Source organism: Nomascus leucogenys, chromosome 12 (genome assembly GCF_006542625.1).
Source record: "Nomascus leucogenys isolate Asia chromosome 12, Asia_NLE_v1, whole genome shotgun sequence".
NCBI lineage: Eukaryota > Metazoa > Chordata > Mammalia > Primates > Hylobatidae > Nomascus > Nomascus leucogenys.
The window spans coordinates 80,899,990-80,922,230 of NC_044392.1; positions in this window are offsets into that span (position 1 = coordinate 80,899,990).

The following is a 22,241-nucleotide window of genomic DNA, read 5'->3' on the forward strand; positions in this document are numbered from 1 at the left end:
TGTTAGTTATTGTTGTTAATCTCTTACTGTGCCTAGTTTGTAAATTAAACTTTATCATAGGTATGCATAATACCTATCTCAGAAGAAGAAAAATTTGAACAAAAATTTCATTTTTATAAGAGGTCCAAAATGGCTGTAGGTTAGGCATACGGGTAACAGAAGCCAGGCCTACGAATTAAAGCTGAATTCTCACCTGTGAGGCTGGAGTTTGCCAAAATTAAAAACAAATTATTTTTTAATGTATTTGAAATAGAGATGGGGTCTCACTATGTTGTATAGGCTGGTCTCAAACTCCTGGCTGTAAGCCATCCTCCCACCTCAGCCTCCCAAAGTGCTGGGATTACAGGCATAAGCTGCCATGCCCAGCCTTCAGATATTTCACTGACATGTACTTATGGCCACTTTGCCTATCAGATGAAGCACAGAGGCAGGATAGGATCAATCATCCCTCTCCAGAACCTAATATGTCTACATATGCGTTAAACTTTTATCCTATATACATCAATAGCATATTTTAAGAATGTCACCTTTGCTTCACTGCTCCCTGTTTTCATTTTCTGTGTTGCAAAACATATAAATACTGTGCCTCCTGTACCCATTTGGGGATGCCTTCTCAGTGTGCCCTGAGTTTGTGTTTCCAAGCTATAGTTCTTACACTTGGCTCAGAATAAAATTAACTTTGATTTCTTTAAGTCTATAATGCCAGTTATTTTAACCTTTTGGGTCCACAGATGGCACAGTTGGCAGGATTCTAGCAGAATCCATGGACACCCAGGACTCATTCTCTGGGACTCAGCACTTAGTACCAGAATGAACCTATTGTGTTTGAACTGACTCTGGAGGAGCCCCTGGGTATACAGGGTGAGTGGCCTGGAATCTGGACCTCTCTCTTTTTTTGGTAGATGTCTATTTCACTTTATTCTGAGATATTTCCAGAATCAGTAAAAGGAGTAGTAAATCCTGGGTTTGCTAAATTCTTCCTATGCTTGTTATTGTTATTCTAAATTGCTAGGAAGGAAGAAAGGAAAAAGGTCAACTAAGCATTGCTGCAGGTTAGAGTGGCGGTTTCTTTGATCAGCTGAGTGTTTTCAAAGCTCTTTTGTCTGGTCCAACCCTTTACGTTCTATATGTGAACCACTAAGACAGAATTGCTCTGAAGGTATGAGACACTTGCTTCCTCCAGCCTGAATCTCGGGTATTCTTAGGTGACTAAAAATCTTGTGGAGGTATTGCAGGAGATCCCTCATGGTAAGTACTTTGGTCCCAAAGGGCTTCACCATCAACAGAAGAACACTTCAATTGCAATAGATCTTCTAGGGGATGCTCATAAAGGTTGGTCACCTCACATTTGAAGCACCTCACTGCTTCAACAGGTGAGCATCTCCCGAGGTGGAGAAGATTAACTCCGGGGTAAGAGCCTGAGAAGTGAAGTTCATAAGCAGCACACTTTTGACCCTGAACACGATTAGTTGGTTGCAGACAAGGGAGAAGGAGGGAGTCTCTTTATGTGCCCAATTGGAAGGTGCTGGCTTAAAAACAAAAAGAATGGAATAGTTTTTTCCAGGGGTATTTAGAAGCTTCTAAAAGAGGGAATGATAAAATTGCTTCCATTCAGAAGGTGAGCCACAAGATTTTGGAAACTGTTTCTCTACTGCAAAAATTGTCTGAAGTTTCCACTGTCTCTCACTCCTCCTCTGACCATTCCTTCTTCTGATCCTCCAGAACCCTTTTATTCTTTGCTTTCAAAACTGCTGGCCTAGATATTCCTTTACTCCACTTCCATAACCCACAGAAGTTTTGACACCATGCATTAGAGAAAAGCCTGACCCAAGGGGAAACCTTCAGTGGCCCATACTCCCTGGACCAAGGCAGAACTTAGAGCTCTTACTAAGGAATTTCCAGATCCTACCCAGGATCCTATTGGTTTTACTTAGGAGTTTAGTCTAGCTATAAGAAATTATGAATCTTCGCCATTTAGCTCTGTGTCAGTTGGTTCACATGTTAGTGTCTGAAAGAAAAGCAAGGGAATGGGTGTCAAAGGCTGACTGGAAAGATCCACCAAACAATTTTCTTTTTTTTTTCTTTTAAAGTTCAGAGCTGACTCAGCTGCCCAGGCTGGAGTGCAGTGGTGTGATTATGGCTCATTGCAGCATTTAACTCCTGGGTTCAAATGATCTTCCCACCTCAGCCTCTTGAGTACCTGGGACTACAGGCACACATCACACCACACCTGGCTAATTTTTTTAAGTTTTAAACTTTTTTTTTTTTTTTTGAGATGGAGTCTCGCTCTGTCGCCAGGCTGCAGTGCAGTGGCACAATCCTGGCTCACTGCAACCTCTGTCTCCCAGGTTCATGCCAGGTTCAAGTGATTCTCCTGCCTCAGCCTCCTGAGGAGCTGAGATTACAGGCACGTGCTGCCACACCCAGCTAATTTTTGTATTTTTAGTAGAGACGGGGTTTCACCATATTGGCCAGGCTGGTCTCGATCTCCTGACCTCATGATCTGCCCATCTCAGCCTCCCAAAGTGCTGGGATTACAGACATGAGCCACTGTGCCCGGCCAATTTTAAACATTTTTTGTGGAGATAAGGTCGTTGCTAGGCTGGTCTCTAACCCTTGGCCTCAAATGATTCTCCTGCATTGGCCTCCCAAGTCGCAGGAATTATAGGCGTGAGCCACCACACCCGGCCTGAGAAACTATCTTCATAAACAAACAGCTGCAGACCAAGCAAAAGCTTGAGAACTGACAAACCATTTAGCCTAAACAATTTGCCTGATATTTCCTAAGACCTCTGACTGGTCTGAAGTCCAGCAACGTAAACAAAAACCAGACAAGATAGTGCTGGACTACTTTGAAAGATTTGAAAAGAGTTTTAGACAATGTTTGGAAATGAATGAAGAAAGTCTAAGGAATCATCAGAATGATTCTATTTTAATTTTAACCTTCTTTAAGAGATTGGATGAGCAATTGGCCAAGGTGGTCAAAATGCACCAAATAAATTGGGATTCTGTGCACACTTTTAAACTAGTGAAACTTGCTGATAAATTGGCCAGTTATACAGAATAAGAAAGACAACGAAGCCACTAAAATCATGAATTTACGGATTCAACAACTTATTGCTCAGTTTACCTGATCTAAACAGAGGCCTTGCTTTCAAAAGAAGCCTCGGAAACATCTAAAGATGTTTGTTGTTATTGCAAGAAAACAGGACATCTAAAGAAAAATTGCAGAATACTGAAATGGGCATAGAAACAAAAGGAAGAAAAGGAAAAGAGGAATAGGGGCTCCGACGGAATCAAGAGGGCTTTCCCTTTTCTTTTGCAATATTCTGCAGGAAGTGGAACTATGAACCCTACCTTTTTAAAGAATGTTCTTCCTTAGAGTAATCAAACTGTTCAAATGGTAGGGATATATACTCAACCAGTGACTATATACAAATCAGAATCTCTGCCTTTCTAATAGGGAAATTTAGATGGACATCCTTCTTTTCTTTGGAGCCTTCTGCACCAATACATCTTGTGGGAGGAGATTTTCTAGAACTTTATAATGCTCATATTTCTTTTTCAGAAAGAAGAAAAATGTTTTAAAAAAATAACTGAAAGAGGATTGATTCAAAATGATAAATCAGAAAATTCAGAGCAGATAATCATCCAAATTCAGTCATCAAGTATTAAGACAAAAAAAGAACTTGATGCTTGCTTTCTTTCTTATTTATTTATTTATTTATTTAGAGACAGAGTCTCACTCTGTCACCCAGGCTGGAGTGCAGTGGCACAATCTCAGCTCACTGCAACCTCTGCCTCCCAGGTTTAACCAATTCTCCTCTCTCAGCCTCCAAACTAGCTGGGATTACAGGTGCACACCACCACGCCCAGCTAATTTTTTTGTATTTTTGGTAGAGACAGGGTTTCACCATGTTGGCCAGGCTTGTTTCGAACTCCTGACCTCAAGGGATCTGCCCACCTTGGCCTCCCAAGGTGCTAGGATTACAGATGTGAGCCACCACGCCCAGCCATCTTGATGCTTTATTAAGCCAAATCCCTAATGATTTATGGTCTGAATCATCCACCAATGTCATAAGAATCTTAACAGCTACCCCAATATGGATATGAATGGATCCAAATAAACCACTTCCACTTCCAAATATTAAACAATAACAGGAAGTGATAATAGAAATAAAATCAATAATTAAATATTTTATTGATAAAGGATGGATTATCCCTTCCACCAGTCCTTGTAATACTCCCATCCTCCCAGCATGAAAACCTAATGGGAAGGAATGGAGCTTTGTACAAGATTAGAGAACCATTAACAAGATTGTGATTCCCCATCATTCAGTAGTCCCAAATCCCTACACACTCCTTTATTTAATATACCAGTAGGCAGTGAATTTCACTAACTGATTTATGCAGTGCTTTTTGTTTATTAGCATACCAGTAGATCCTGACAGTCAATATTTGTTTGCCTTTACCTGGAACAGCTGTCAATATACCTGGACTGTTATGCCTCAAGGTTATACTGGAAGCCCAACTATTTTTCAAAATATTAAGGGCTGAGATGGCTGAGCTAAATTTTGAGGAAATTCCACTCTATTTCAGTATGTGGATGATCTCTTGTTATGCTTTTCCATTCTACATGATTGTAAAAATCACACCCTGTAGTTGCTGGAACAATTAGCTAAAACAAGACATAAGTTAACTAAAGAAAAATTCCAATATTGCTTAACAGAAATAAAACATTTGGGACATTTAATTTCTAAGGAGGGAATACATATAAATTCAGATAAAGTAACTGGAATTCTTGCATACCCAACTCCAAAGACTGAAAAACAGCTTAGGAGCTTAGGAGTGTTTTAGGCTTAGCTGGCTACTGATGCAGTTAGATACCCAATTTTACTCTCATGGAACAGTCTTTATATGCATTGTTGAAAGATCAACCTGACCCAATACATTGGATATCCTAAGAACAAATAACTATTCAGTAAATAAAGGAAAATCTTACAAGGGCCCCTGCTTTGAGCCATCCAAATTATCAGCTACCATTTTTGTTCTTTGTTTATGGAAGCCATGGCATCATCCTGGGTGTTCCAGCCCCAAAACACAGGGGAAAATATAGACTTGTTGGCTCTGATAGTCAGCAATAGACTCTATAGCTCATGGGCTGCCCCCTTGTTGGAGGGCCATTTCAGGCATTATCATATTTCTCAAGGCTACTCAGGAAACTGTAATGGAGGCTCCCTTGACTATATATGTACTTCATTCTGCAGAAGTTTTTTTGAATTCACATCATACACAATATTTTTCTGTCAACTGATTGGCTTTATTATAATGTACTTTTACTCTCTGCTCCACATATTACCCTCTCTTGCTGTAATACTCTTAATCTCACAAGTTACTTCTTGGAGCAACTGAGATTACCTCATGACTGTATAGAACAGCATACTATCTGTATGCTGTATAGTTCTGTTACTAATAGAACAGCTTTTGATGCCCAGTCAGAATTTTCAGGATATACCACTACAAAATGCTGATATTACCTGGTTCACAGATGGATCATATTTAAAGGATAAGTTTGAAAAATACCAAACAGGCTATGTCATTATGTCTCATGTAGACATCATAGGGAGCAATTTCTTGCCTAAAGTAAAGTCAGCACAGTTGGCTGGATTAATAGTACTCGCCAGAGGTTGTCTAACTGGCCAAAAATCAAATAACTAATATTTATACTGACAGCCATTACACTTTTGGTGCAGCTCATGTCTTTGGAATGTTATGGAAACAGCGAGGTTATTTAACCTCCTCTGGACATCCTATTAAACATGGCTCTTAAGTTTCTGATCTTCTGGAAGCCATCCAGTTATCAAAAAAAAAAAATTGGCTATTGTTAAGAGTCTTGGACATTCCAAACATGACGGTCTGGAGTGAAGGAAATAATTTGCTGATGCTGAGCAAAAAAAAAAAAATAGAAATTAGCTTAATGCTAATATCAAATGAAACTGAGATTGGCCATGTTTAAAGTAAAGGGGCTCAAGAAAAGGCACCAAAGCGGAAAAAGCAAATATGACTAACTAAGGGAGAATGCTTTTCCCCCAACTTGCAAAATATAATATAGACCCAGTGACAGAAAAGCAAATCCCTATTTTGCCTTTGGGATATCAATTTCCTATATTACAGCATGTCCATGAACTCATTCACTGGGGACCTGAGAAAATATTTGCCTGGGGAAAACACTATTACTGGAAACCCTCACCCACAGTAGTTCATAAGGTTTATGCTAAATGTCCAATTTGTCCTATATATAATCCAGGAAAGCCTCTTCTAGATCTCAAGGGCATTTACCTTTGCCCACCGGCCCTTTCAATATTTGACAAATGGATTTTATCCACTTACCTCCAGCTCAGGGTTATAAATATGTATTGGCTATGATTTATATGTTCTCTCATTGGGTTGAAGAATTTCCTTGAGAAAAAGCCACAGTGTAAGCAGTAGGAAAATGTTTATTGGAATGGATAATTTCCTTTTGAGGAATTCTTTCCAAATTACATAGAAATAGGGAACTCATTTCACTGAATAGATAATTCACTCAATTTGTATAATCTGGCCTATTTTCCAATATTTTTATTGTACATATCATGCCCAGTCTTCTGATTGGTGGAATGAACATATCAAAAATAAAACCCAGCTAGAAAATTATCGAAAGCTTTTCCTATTACTTGGCCCCAGGCTCTTCCACTGGTTTTGCTTAACCTAAGAGCAGCTCCTTCTGGAATAATATATCAATTATCCCATGAGATAATTACAGGTTGACCTATGAAACTGAATGGCAGTTTATATGAACCAACTTTACTGAAAGGAGATATACTCCATTATTAACAAAGTTTAACTAAACTTCTTTCCAAACAAACTAAATTGTAAAAAGAGCCTTAAATGCAATAGAGGCAGGACTTGCGACATTAAGACAAGTTGAGAATGTATTTAATGAAGAAAGACATTTACAAGAAAAGTTGATACTTACCAACCTAAGTAGAATAAAAAGCATACTCTTTCAGAAGGAAAGTGAGGGTTGAGAAGCTGCATGGAAAGATAATGATGCTATTGCTGAATGAGTGAGTCAAAGTGCCCAGCTAAGGAGGGACTATGCCAAAGCCCAACAATCAGAAAAAGCATGGGTTCAAATTCAACAAGGTTATTGACCATGCGAATCCTAGTGGAAGCAGAAGTGGCCTCTAAAACGTGGCCAGTCATTTTGGATGCAGAAGCACAAGGAATACATTTATGGAAAACATATGGGCCCTCTTCTTCCTGGAAAATTGCTACCAGGGTACACAGCCTGTACTCAGGGCTTCAGCAACCCACATATACAGTAACCAGAAATATAATGCAATATAGCTAGTAGAAATAGGGATCATTTTTAATAATACCCATGTTCTCCCAACAGGCAGTTGATGGAACCATACTAAATAATAATATTTGGAATCCAATTTCAGTTTTAGATTGCAAACAAATTCAGGAAGAATGGTTCTGTCCCCAAAACATCTGGAATCCTGAAATCATGGAAACATGGTTCCTAATTTTTACCCCTATCCAAAATAATATATAGGAAATGGATATTTTTGTTTGGAAGTGAAGATAAATAAGACTATAAGTGCTTTAGATCTTACTTGAAAGCAGACAGTATTTGATTTAAATTATACTGCCATTTAGTGCACTATTGGATTCATAGGAAAGCTATCTTTAGAACAGAATAACCCATATAATAATGAGGACACTGATAATCAAATATTTTTGGGAATTGGAATTCAACCCTCTTCAAGTTGTACTCCCAGCAGAAAATGAATGGTAAGTTAAGCAATTAGATATTATAAATCATCAGTTAATTATGGTTCTGGATAAATCAACTCACATATATAAAAAAGTACATATATAAGCAAAGAGAGAAGGATGATTATTCTATTAAGCACAAACTACCAAAATGCATATTCAGGTTTTTTTCTATATGTTATTTCTTTTCTTCATTGTCTTTAGCTAAATGAACCTCTCAGTTGTTCACTGTATTGCTTATTATTTTTCTAATATTTCTGTTACAAATGTTATAAATGCTGCAGAAATTACAAATGTCATAGAAGGAATAGAATTCCAGCTAAAATTATGTTTGTTCATCAATTTGAACTAATAGCCATAGAATGTAAGTAAAGGCAGTCTTCAAATGGCCCATTTTGTCCCACGCACTGCCTCCTCTACTTCTGACCAAATGGGGAAGGGCTTCCCATTAACTTTTGTTTAGCCCTAAAGTCCCAAGGCTTACAAAAGACATCAAGCTTGATATTCTTCCACCTGACTCCTCAAGGTCCCTCACCAGTATGACTGACCATGCAATGGATCATTACCTCTAAAGAATCTCTCCTAAGGAAATAATCCTAATTGCAACCCTGATCTCATTTCTCCCTATGCTAATGAGGAGACATTAGCATAAAACAAGGGGCTTTGGCATTCCAGAAGGAAAAATAGGAGCCTCTCCATCTTCACTGGAAAACCAAATGATGGCACTTCATGTAGGGGTGAACAATAGCTTAAGCACATTTCAGAATTCTGATTTGATCCCGTATGCCCTATCATTCTAAACAAATGAGATCTGTTCTCTTCAAATTTCTTATTATTTTGTCTTCCCACCCCACCCCAAGTTACAGCCACAGTGATTAGTTTGGTGTTTGTTCTTCCAGATTATCTAATAAATATACTAATATGTATCTGTGCATACAATTTTTGTGGATGTGGAATGTTACTACATACATATTCTTGCAACTTGACTGTAACATTTTTAAGGTTTTTAGCTCCTACAAAGGGCCATTGCTTTCCCTCATAGGGAGGGCTTAGCAAAGAACCCTGCATATAATAGGTCTTTACATGTTAGATTCAGTGTCTTTCTTTGCTGGTGATCATTTCCTCTTACACCAAAAGACAATATTTTAATAGGTTGGATGTAGTGGCTTGTGCCTGTAATCTCAACACTTTGGGAGGCCAAGGAGGGAGGATCACTTGAGGCCACAAGTTAGAGACCAGCCTGGCCAACAATTTTACATATTTTTCAGATTAGCTGGGTGCTAATTTTTAGTAGTTCCAGCTACTTGGGAGGCTGAGACAGGAGAATTGCTTGAGCCCAGGAGTTAGAGGTTATAGTGAGCTAGGATCACACCACTCCACTCTAGCCTGAGTGACAGTGAGATCATTTCTCAAAAAAGACAGAAAGATAGAGGAAGAAAAAATAAAGGGAGGGAGGGAGGAAGGGAGGGAATATTTTAACATTTGCTGGTATTATTTTTACTAAAATCACACATTCTCTAACTTTTAGCCTAAGTTCTTGTAGCCTAAATTCTTTCTACTACCAAAAGGAAAGCAGGACTCAGTGGGACTCTGGGTGGTAGTTAGGACTGAGCAGTGACTTGGTGTGGATTAAGGATGCCCAAACAGTGCCCAAAAAATGAAGTTACAGGAATATTTGAGCAGGGAGTGGCAGTGGTCTATCTCTGCCAGCCAGAAGAGGCTCCGGCCCCCACAGTCATCTCAGATTAACAGCAGATTTCTCAGCAGAAACCTTACAAGCCAGTGGGATTGGGGTCCAATCTTTAGCCTCCTTAAACAAAATAATTGTCAGCCAAGAATTTTATATCCAGCAAAACTAAGCTTCATACCTGAAGGAAAGATAAAGTCTTTTTTCAGACAAACAAATGCTGAAAGAATTTGCCACGACCAAACCACTACTATAAGAAATGCTAAAAGGAGTTCTAAGTCTTGGAACAAAACCTCACAATACACCAAAATAAAATCTCCTTAAAGCATAAATCTCACAGGGCCTATAAAACAATAACACAATGAAAAATAACAGGGTATTTAGGCACTAACTAACGTAATGAATAGAACAGTACCTCACATCTCAATACTAATGTTGAATGGAAAAGTTCTAAAAGCTCCACTTAAAAGGTACAGAATGGCAGAATGGATAAAAATTTATCAACCAAGGATCTACTGACTTCAAGAGACTCACCTAATACATAAGGACTCACATAAACTTAAAGAGGTGGAAAATGGAAACCAAGAGCAAGAAAGCAGGAGTAGCTATTCTTATATCAGACAAAACAGACTTTAAAGCAACAACAGTAAAAAAAGACAAAGAAGGACATTATATAATGATAAAAGGATTAGTCCAACAGGAAGACATTATGTTCCTAAATATATATGCACCTAACACTGGAGCTCCCAAATTTTTAACACAATTACTACTAGATCTAAGAAATGAGATAGACGGCAACACAATAATAGTGAGGGACTTCAATACTCCACTGACAGCACTAGACAGGTCATTAAGACAGAATGTCAACAAAGGAACAGTGGATTTAAACTACACCCTAGAACAAATGGACTTAACAGATATTTACAGAACATTCTACCCAACAACTGAAGAATATATATTCTCATCAGCACGTGGAACATTCTCCAAGATAGACCATATGATAGGCCACAAAACAAGTCTCAATACATTTAAGAAAATTGAAATCATATCAAGTATCTTATCAGACCACAAAACAAGTCTCAATAAATTTAAGAAAATTGAAATCATATCAAGTATCTTCTCAGACCACAGTGGAATAAAACTGGAAATAAACTCCAAAAGGAACTCTCAAAACAATGCAGATACATGAAAATTAAATAATCTGCACTTGAATGATCTTTAACAATGAAATCAAGGTGGAAATTAAAAAATTTTTTGAGCTGAATGGTATTAGTGACACAACTTATCAAAACCTTTGGGATACGGCAAAAGTGGTGCTAAGAGGAAAGTTCATAGCATTAAATCCCTACATCAAAAAGTTTGAAAGGGCACAAATAGACAATCTAATGTCACACCTTAAGGAAGTAGAGAAACAAGAACAAACCAAACCCAAACCCAGCAGAATAAAAGAAATTAACAAAGATCAGAGCAGAACTAAATGATTATTCCTCTTAAGTTTTCACCCACAATCTGTCTCAGATGCCCCTTTCCCTCCATTCCTTCAAGCTTAATGCCAAGCCTACTATATCCAGTCATTGGGGACACAGGGCCTCTGTCAGCTGAGAAATGAAACCCTGCTCCCTCCCCTGACAAGACACAGATGGCTTAAATGTTGAACGATGAGCATTTCTTTAAGAAATAAACTGCAAGAAAAATGTCTTAAAGGATTACATGGAAGATGTGTGAAGTATAGATCTCTAAACTTAGAAACAATCAGTGATTCTTAGGTGCAAAAGAATCATCTGGAAAGTGACTGAAAAATGCAGCTTCCCAGGCCCCATTCTAAGGCAGTTAGCTGCAGGGGACAGTGTGAAAAATCACAGTTGGAGGAACATTGGCCCAGATGATCAACTAAAATGCCTAGTCTTCACACTTAAAAAGAGTTTGGAGCAATGCTACACTCAGCTATGGAAGGGTTACCACTCCTTCCTCAGCCTGATGTCAGGTTTAAATTAAGCTTCAGATTGTCCATTTCCCCCTGCTATTTGTCTCAGTGAGTTCTCTCTCAGCCTTGGAAACCTGGAAGGAAAACACCTTTTCCTTTTAACTTAAAGATTTTGGTATCTGTGCTTTTGGAGGTTCTGAATTGATCTTGGGCCTTTCTTTGCCCTTCCAGGAGTGTCTCTGGCTACAAATTCAACGTTTGATCCTGTTCCCCTTATCTATTTCTGTGTAAAAAGTCACTTCAAAGCTTAGTGACTTAAAACAATGACATTCATTTATTTTGATTATGAATCTGTAATTTAGGCAAGACTGAGCAGGAATGGCTTTGTCTCTGCTCTCCATGGCCTCAGCTGGGGCTACTTAAATGGGAGCTGGAGGACCCACTTTCAAGATAGTTTACTCACATAGCTGGCCAGTTAGAGCTAGCTTTTGGCTAAGAGCCCAGCTAAGTGTGTGAGCTGGGTGCTTTGGTTCCTGTCAACATGGGCTTCTCCACTCCACAGGGGCCTTGGGCTCCCTCATAGTATTGAGGCTGGGTTACAGGTGTGAGCATTCCCAGGGAGCAAGGCAGAAATGCATGGCACTTTTATGACTTACTAGCTTTGGAAGTCACATCGTATAGTTTCCACTATACTATTGTTTCAGGAATTCATAAAGTCCAACTCAGATTCAGGGGAGGAAAAGTAACCTCCACCATTTGATGGAAAAAGTGTCATGGTTATCTTATAAAAATAGCATGCGGATGGGAGATGTTATTGCAGCCATCTTTGGAAAGTACAACCTGTCACCAGACCCTGACCTATTTTGTATTATGTCTGTGGGTTTTTCTTAAAAGCATTAATGATGCATATTCACTAGTTAATTATTATTGGTTCTATTCCATCTCATTTTATCCTCTTCACAATCCTGTGATGTAGCTAGATCTTTTTGTGTACATCCAAATATGGTTCACAGACATGTTTGGTATAGCTAGCACATTATTTTAAAAATTGAGAATTCTTACGTATCTGAATTTCTGGCTTCTCTTCACAATCATAAGATTGGATAAATCTAGGCCAAGCTTTCCTCCTATCAGCAATGAGCTGGAGCTGAGTAGTGGTGGCTCCCTTAGTAAAAGCCTATCTTCTGTTTGCCACAGTCCCCACCACTCCCTGTTACCACTTAACTCATTACATTTTATGTCTCACAAGCATTTGACTTTGAGGTTTTCCACCTTAGAAAAAATAGGCCCAGATTCTACTATGGAAAATTATAATATCCTGCCCTTCATTTGGCGTTTCCAAAGTACTTGCTATAGAAAGCTACATTTTGGGGTTTCTTTTTTAATCCTCTCTCTCATTTGGGGAGACCATCAGGTTACTGTTTCTTGTTTGAAGGGCACCTTCAGCTGTCCACTGACTGAAATGAATGATATGCCCCAACTCCCAGAATAGCCCAGCTGCCCAGTTCTAGCCCTTCCCTTCCAGGCTGGCCCTTTTGGGAATCCCCAAGGTGGAGCAGAACTCTCCTTAATCCCTTAAATTTGCTCTTTTCACTGCCTGACCATCATTGGGTCCTGATAACTTGGAATTCTCAACAGGAGTAAGGGAAGCTCATACAGGGAGCACCAACGTCAAAGTTTTCTAACACCACAATCTTGCCTAGAGCCAAGTCTGCACACAAAGACCTCCTCTCTGGAAGATAAGTGCCCAGTGTTCATCCACTGTTCAGAACCAATTCTCAATATTCCTAATGTCACAATGCTCGCTTTGTCCTTTCAAAGGCTCTTGATTTTGTTTCCAAAATGTCAACAGATAACTCTAAGTGTTGATTAAACAAGCAAGAGCATTGCCTAGGGAGAGCATTTGGCTGCGCAGTCTTCATCAGGCCCACTAGAGAAGCTCCAGCCTGCACAGAAAGGACAATCTGGGCCTGACTAGGCAACTCTATCTAATCAGGACACTTTCTTCCTCTTTGGCTCTTGGGTTTTTCTTTAGCTCTTTCATGCTGGGAGAACTGCTCACCCTCAGCACTGCTGGTGCTTAGGAGTAGGAAAGGTCTGTGGTTTTACTCCTCTTAACCTTCTGAGTAGGCTCTGCCACCAAATTAGGACATTCTGGGGCAGGCAGTTCTCCCACTTGATCCTGCTCCAGCACATTCCCTGTCCTCCCCTCATCAATAACCATAATCCTAAATTTTATGTTTATTCCTTTATTGTTCATTAGAGATTTTACTATCTATTCTGGATATCTGTTGCTTAACAAAATGCCCCAAAATTTAGTGGTGTCAATCTTTTTTCTTTTTCTCTACAGATCCATTATTTGGGCAGGATTCTGTAGGGAAAACTCATCACCACTTCATATAGCATCAGCCATGCAGCTCAACTGAGGGCTGTTGGATCCACTTCTAAGATGACTGACTGCTGGCTGGCTGTTAATGCTGGGTTGAGGCTTGGGGCCTTGGTTTGTCTCCATATTGGCCTCTCCATGTGGCCTGGACTTCCTCACAAAATGGTGGACGAGTTCTAAGGGTAAACATCCCAAGAGAGAAAACCAGACAAGAGAGCAAAACTTGCCTTTTGTGACCTACCCTCAGAAATCACATAGTGTCTATTAATTGAAGCAGTCCCAAAGTCCCACCTGGGTTCAAGGGGAGGAGATACTGACTACACTTTCCTTGATGGGAGGGTGGTAAGGTTCTAGAAGAGAGATGGGACCAGAACTGTTGTTGTAGCCATTTTGGGGAAGTGCAATCTACCACAGCACATATGTATGTACTCCTAGGCAATATGCTATTTATTTTTGCATGTTTTACGCTTTATAGAAACACCCCTACTGAATATGTTTTTCTACAACTTTGTTCCCTCACCATTTATGAGTCACTTATATTTTTGGAGTTCATTTATTTTTAGAATTGTAAAATATTTCATTGCAATTATTTGCTACAATTTCGTTGTCTGTTATTTTGTTGAATGTGCTTTTTCTGTTTCCAACCCTTTTTTTCTATATATTTATGCTTTTTGCTAGTTTGTACAGCTGCTCTGAACATTCTCATAGAACTTTGCACATGAGCCTAGGGCAAGAATTCAACCAGGGTGATTTTTAGCAATGTCAGAGGCATTTAGCAAATGTCCTACACATGACCTCAGTCATGAAAATTTTTTATTTTCATGACTGGGATAGGAAGCATTGGTACTGACATCTAGCAGGTAGAGGCTATGGATGTTGCTAAATATCCTACAGGAAAGCCCCCTATAACGATTAGCTGGTCCAACATGTCAACAGTGCTGAGGTTGAAAAATCCTAGCTTAGGGTATATATGGAGGAGTAGAATTCTCATTCGATGATAGGATATTCACAGTTTCAACTTTATTATATAATACTAAATTGTTTACCCAAGTGGTTGAGCAAGTCTATACTCCTACCAAAGGGAGGCTCCACATCCTCTGATATTGTCAATCTTCTTAGATTTTGCCAATTCATGTTTTTTTCCTTCTGAAATGCATGTTTGTGTGCTTTGTCCATTTTTATAGAGTAAATGTTTATAGGATTGATTTGTAGGCATTATTTATATATTCTGGATACTAATTCTTTGTTGGCTGTATGTGTTGAAAATATCTCCTCCCAGTCTGTGGCTTCTCTTCTCACTTCTTCCTGGTTCTTTTGATGAACAGATGTTCTTAAGCTTCATGTAGTTAAATCCATCAATCTTATACTATCCTTCAGGCTTGTGATTTAGGGTTATTATTTAAGAAAGAATGTCCTGCCCTGAGGTTATCATTGCTTCCCAAGCCTGGCAGCATTTTGGGGTTTTATCTTTTCCAGCTGGCAAGACCTGGAGTTCCTCTTGCTGACCCCAGAGGTGCCTGGCCTTCCTTATCCTCCACTGTTTGCTCAGTCCTTATGAACACTCAGATTGTATTTCCTAATGTACTCCATTTTCTCTGTTGGGCTCTTTCTACAACCTCTCTAGCCCTCTTTACCCAGTACTGGACTCTACTGTCTTGGGACTGGCCTCAAAATGAACTGACTTCTCTGGAACCACAGTGCCCCACTTAGTATCAGCACTGCTGAAGATGTCCCTTAGAGATTAGCCATGGCAGGATTGAGCCCCAGTTTTCTACAGTACTTGGATGGTTTCATTTGCACTCATGTGGGGTACTCTCCTCTAGGGCTAAAATCAAAAATGGGGCAAAGCTGAAGATGCCAAGTGGTCCCCAGGAACATTGCTGCTCACAGGAGGGACACCCCAAGATGAGCCTATCTGCTCTGACCACATACCTTCTAGCCAGGCCTATCTACCCAGGGCCCCTCAGGACTGACCATGATTAAAGGACAGCCTTGGTGTGGTCTGCTCCATCCAGGGAAATCATTCAGAGTTAATTTTGCTTCCTTTTCCCTCCATTCCAGTTCTGTCCACATCCTGACTTCTGATATGTTCTCCCTTCTGGATCCTTCTCCCATCCTTTAGACTTCACATTGATCTGGGTTTCCCTGGCTTTGACACTCAGTAAGGGCTTTGGGCAAAACCCACCTTTTGGTTCCAGCAGCTCCTGTTTGCCCCAAGCAAGGCACCTTATCCTAGCTCAAGTCATGATGACCCAAACCCAAGGAACTAGATAAAATTGAAGAGATACGATTCCAGGTGCCTAACCTGAACAGTTGTCAAGCTTGGAAGAAGATAAATCTTAAAGTGGGGAACAGGGAGAAGGTGAAAGTAAGAATCTGAAAAGCCAAACAGCAGGAAGAGATAGGAAAGTAGACAGGTAGAGGAGGATTTGAGAACCCAAAATGTATGCCTATGATGCAGAGCCAGCATGGGAGGCATTATAATGGCTGAGAACATGGGCTTTGTAGATAGGCAAGGATCTCCTCATCTTACTAGTTGTGCGACCTCAGGCAGATTATCCTCCCAGAGCCCTGTTTTCATCATCTGTAAAGTGGGGCTGGTGTAATAACTTGCTCAATTGTATGAAGATTAAATGATAAGTATGTAAAGCATTTGCATAGTATTTAACACAGAGTAAGTGTTCAAAATGATGGGCATTATCAATATTAATTGATGTTAATATTAATATTCATGGACTAATGAACAGAGGACCAGCTGCCCGGTTCCTTTATGGCTGTTCTGGCACACACTGAGGGTCAGCAATTATGGCCTGTGTATGAAATCCAGGTTGTTGGCCATGTGGCCCATGAGCTAAAAGTGGTTTTTACATTTGTAAATGGTTGAAAAAAATCAAAAGAAGAGTATTATTTCATGTGTGAAAATGACATGAAATTCAAATTTCAGTGTCCATAGAGTTTTACTGGAACATAGCCATGGTTGTTTCTTTTGTATTGTCTTATTTTCTGCCTCTCCAAGAAAGCTTGCTGACTCCTGGCATAGGCCAAGTGGACTAGGGGCAGGTGCTTTAGTCAGCTGGACCTTGGAGAACTGGGCAATCTCCTCTACTCCACAGCTCTATACATGCTAGCTACCCTTCTTTTCCTACCAGCCCTCCCCTGGGGTTCCAGAGTACCTTTTGGTCAAGCCAGCCCCACTTGACCCAGGGCACTGGAGTCTAGATTTCTGAACAATGAGCCAAATCAATGCAGAATCATAGGGGGAATCAGGACAAGGCTGTTTTGAGATTAAAATGAAATAAAATATGTGAAAGTACTTTGTAAATGCAAAGGATGTTATTATTTAGCAAGTAATGGTTAAATGGTGTCAGTGAGGTTTGGATGTGTTTTACTCTTCTTAGTAAATTTAGTAATGTATGTTATGTTCACTTTTAACAAAATATATTATTAACCAGAATACCCTAATTTCTGTCCAGATCAAAAAAGATTTTACCAAATGAAACCATCCACATTACATGTCCAACTCACCCCCAAAATGGAGTTTTGAGCTTCTAGCCCTGTCTGCAAAGAAAATCCTGGCTCCTCCATCTTGGTTTTTTTTTTTTTTTTTTTTTTCCTCTCCTCTTCGCTTCCTGTTTATCATCTCCATTTTCTTTTCCAGTCTCTGTGCTTGTGCTTTGGGCCACTTGATTGCTTTGGGTGGCCAGAGTAGAGAGCAGATGAATGTCATTGGGTTTGAAGAAGCCAAGGAAATGTAAGAGAAGAGTTTTAAGAGAATCATCAGCCCAGTGTAGACATTTCAAGTGATGGTAAGAGTTGGAGGGGAAGGAACATTAAGAGTCAATTCCTCAGTCACTATTATGGGATAACCAGGATTTGGTAGGAAAAGCAGAAGGAAGAGGTAGATGGCATAAGAATCAAAGATCATTTGTACACAAAGGAGAGTTGAGCAAAGTATCAGGGGAGCTAGGACAATGCTGATCACTTCTGAGTCCCCACAGGATGTGGGAAAATGAGCAGCCTTCCATGAAAAAGGTGGCAAAGGAAGGCCACAGAGGAGTCCTGTAAGAGAACAGAAGAGAAAAGGCTGAGGTTTGGGTGCTGTCTACCTTAAGCAGACCCTGAGGGTGGGAGGGAATTCCAGGAGCAGTTCGGCATGAGGTCAGTGGGAAGGAGGTTGGAAACAATGTGGGATTGAGAATGAGAAGACATGTCCTGAGGGGTTTACCTTTTGGGTGGAGGCCAAGGGCAACAGGAACCGGAGTCACCTAGGATTAGCTGGTCCTAAATTGTAAATGAAGCACTGGGGTTATGTAGTTCACATCCTGGGACTGGGGGAGGAGGGAAGAGGTGGGCATGAGAGGCCCTGCTGGGCTAGAGGTGGGTATTGCAGCTGCCACATTCCCTTGCTGCAAAATCCTTTAGCAGAATGTCTGCTATCCAGGAGTACGTGCATTGGTACGTTTGTTCTCATTTCCTGAACAACTTACGCACTAAGCAATTACTTAAAAGCGCTGAAGGAAGAGGCTCAGGTTTCTAATGACATTCTGTCAACATGACTAATGCTACCCTGGAACACCCTTCCCCTAGGTATCTGCATGGCTCACTTTCTTTTTCAACCAAGTTTCCCTCAAAGAGGGGACTTCTCTGATCCCAGTACCCAAATAGCCCTATTCATCACTCACTATCCTCTTGCCATGCTTTATTTTTCTTCATTTTACTTATGTCCACCGACTCATCCTATATTTGTTTATTAGTTGGTACGTGTCATTCTCACTAGAATGTAAGCCACATGAGGTTAGGAGTTTCCTTTTGTTCTCTACCCTATTCTCCACTGCCGAAAATAATGCCTGGCATAGAATACAGCTCAATGAACAGCTGTGGGCAAATGAATGAATGAATGACTTGGGCCTGGCCAAGTCATTGGACCTCAGGAATGGCATCTTTCAATTAGAAGTTGTTGCTACTCTAATGATTTTGTTAACCATTAGGTGGCCTATCTTCACCATGCTTTCTATACAAAAGTGAATTGCCTAAAACTCAGCATCAGCGTTTCTCCCTCAAAGTTTTAGACAATGAACTCTGACTGTTAGAAACTCAGCTGTTTGCCTTCACCACTCCTCCTCCCATCTTGCCTCCTCTCATCCTCCTTAACTGCTTTTTCTGATGTTGGCCAAGATATCAGAACCTGAGATTAGTATCAGAAAATTGAGCTCCTACCATGACCCTACCATACCAAAGCTTGAGGCTTTCAATAACAAAGACAGACACCCTCCTTTCTCCAAGAGCCTATATGTTGTGAGGGAATTGATAATTAAATATGTGATTGTATAATGGTTTAATGAGAATCACAACAGGGGAGGTGCTACCTTCAGAAAGGCTTCCCTCGAGAAATGATACCTGAGTATTAAACTGAAGGATGAGTAGGATTCAGCTGAGCAAAGAAGGGTTGGAGAAAAGTGGACAGCAGGGAAAATCCCTGATCCTAGAGAAGTGGGTCTTGTTGGAGGAGCCAGAACTGGCAGGTGGCTGGTAACCCAGTAGGAGGTGTGAGTAGTGGGTAAAACCAGGGCTGCGACAAGCGTTAGAACCAGATTATCCTAAGGCAAAAATAACTCCATTTCACTACTGCTGCTGGTTTGGTTGGCAAAAGAAAAAAAAGGACTCCATGATTTTAGTAATCAGATTGCTGGTAATAATATTGGTATTATTATTCTGACACAATTCACTATATATATTATAGGATAGAGCAAATAAGTAATTAGGCTAATGTTGATAGAAACCAAGATTCTTCACCATAAAAGAGATGCAAATATAAAATTTTAAAAATTAGTAAAAATTCTGTAATTTTAAATTTGAATAAAATATATTAGTGTAAACTAACGATACATTTTCTTATCTTAAATCTGTTTCCTATCTCTGACCACTATTAAGGCCTAGAAACAATGACTAGTCAAATGCAGTCTATGCCCCTAGTACTGGTTTGTAGTCTCTAAATTATGCTTCCCACCAAATGGAGCCAGGGCTTCTTTCAGAAATGGATGGTCCAGAGGAGGAATTGCACATGATGAGGCTTAAACACCATGATATACCAGATAGTGAGGGAAGTGTCAGAGATCCCTGGGGTCATGTCAACAGGACTCAGAAGTCAACTTGTCAAGGCTCTCACTGGCCACAAATGGGGCAATGTTAATATGAATAAGAATAACTAAAAAGGACTGAAATCCACATGAATTCTGTTGGAAATTCACAAGTTTATAATGATGTTCAAAAAAGAAAAATAAAGACCATTGTTCACCTTTGGATAATACAGGGGAACCAACTCATTATTCTGAAAACAGGAAAGCAAAGCAAAGGAATCTACATTTGCCATATAAATTGAACCTCAGGGTAACCAAATGGTAGAGAAGAGAATGTTTCTTTCTATAGGAGTATTCCAGCCAATAATTTAGAAGAAATATTGGGCTGGGTGTGGTGGCTCATGCATGTAATCCCAGCACTCTGAGAGGCCAAGGCAGGAGGATTGTTTGAGCCCAGGAGTTTGCCACCAGCCTGGGCAACCTAGCGAGACCCCCATCTCTACAAAAAAAATTTTTAAATTAGCCAGGCACAGTGGTGCATGCCTGTGGAGGAGGAGGAGGAGGAAGAGGAGAAGGAAAGAAGAAGAGGAAGAGGTGGAGGAGGAGGAGGTGGAGGAAGAGGAAGGATGAGGAGGAAGAAGAGGAGGAGGAGGGAGGAGGAGGAGAGGAGGAGGAAGAAGAGGAGGAGGAAGAAGAGGAGGAAGAGGAGGACGAAGAAGAGGCAGAAGAAGAGGCAGAAGAAGAAGAAGAGGCGGAGGAAGAGGAGGAGGATGAAGAGGAAGAAGAAAGCAGAAGAAGAAATATTATTTGCAAGCTCTTAAAGAAATAATTATTCTGGGTAACAATAATTGTATTAGTTTCCTATGGCTGCCATAACAATGTACCACAAACTGGGTGGCTTAAAACAACAGAAATTTATTGTCTCGCAGCTCTGGAGGTTGAAATCAGAAATCAAAATACTGACAGGGCTGTGCTCCTCTGAAGCCTCTAGAAAAGAATTCTTCTTTTTGTTTGCCAGCAAGCAATCCTCAGCATTCCTCTGCTTGTAGAAGCATCACTTCCTTCTCTGCCTCCATGGTCACGTGGCTATCTTCTCCCTGTGTCTATCTGTGTTCAAATTTTCCTCTTATAAGGACTGAATCAAGGCCCACCCTAATCCAGTATGACCTCATTTTAACCTGATTCCATCTGTAAGAACCCTGTTTCCAAATGAGGTCACGATCACAGGCACAGCGTTGGTGGGTAGTTAAAAGTTCAACATATCCTTTTGGGGAACATAGTTCAACCCGTAATAATCATCAAGGGCAGCCTAGATCACAAATAGGAAGACATAAGACTTTATTTTCTGGGAGAGTATACCACCTATTGGCAAAGAATTAGACATAAATCAGAGTAAGTCTAGATCTACCTATCAATTTACAGGAAGTAGAGAGTACAAAAAGGCATGTTAAAAAATACCACAGGCAGTAGAATCAGCAAGATCCCGAATGTGGGAAACTCTACAGGACTAATGACTTGGTTTCTTCAACAAATAAATTGCAAGGAAATTCCAGGAGCAAGCTCTGTAAATTATAATAAGATGGACATAATAGACATAACAACCAAATACAATATATAGATTTTGTTTGAAAATTTGAATACTTACTAGATATTTAATAAAATAATGGCTTATCAACAATTAAAAAAACTTAATTATATTGTGGTAATGTTTAAAAAAAGGAGAGTCTTTAACTTACAGTAGTACATTTCCACAGATAAAATGGCATGTTTGGGGGTGGGAAGACAGTAGGGGGTGGGTTAAGTATGAAACAAAGTTAGCCAAGTTAATTAATGAAACTTGGTGGTGGGGACATGGGGGTTCATTATATTATTTTCTCTGCTTCATATGCGGACATTTTCCAGCCTATAAAATTAAAAAGAGTTAACGTGTAGTATGTTTAGTTAATGCTTCTCAGCTTGGGAAGTATCAGAACCTACCTGATACTGCTGAGGATACCTCCCTCCCTCAGCCTCATTGAGATCTTCTGTTCTAGATACTTTCCTAGGAAATTGAGCTTCTCTTTTCAAACTTACTCACTTCAGCTTGATTGCTGATGGAGACCTTTTGTTTGTTGGAAGCTCCTGGCTAGCTGACAAGAATATTTTTCATTAGGGAAGAAAGGAATTTTTCAAAACCCCTTTTATTATAAAAGTCCTATGTATATACAGAGTCAAAAAGAAAATTCAAAAAGTGCAGAAAAATTAAGATCACTCCTCCCCAGTTCTACTTCCTAGAGTCTTCACTGCTTCAAGTTTCTTGTGAATTGCTCCAGACATTTTTCTAAGCATATACAAAAATAAGCATGA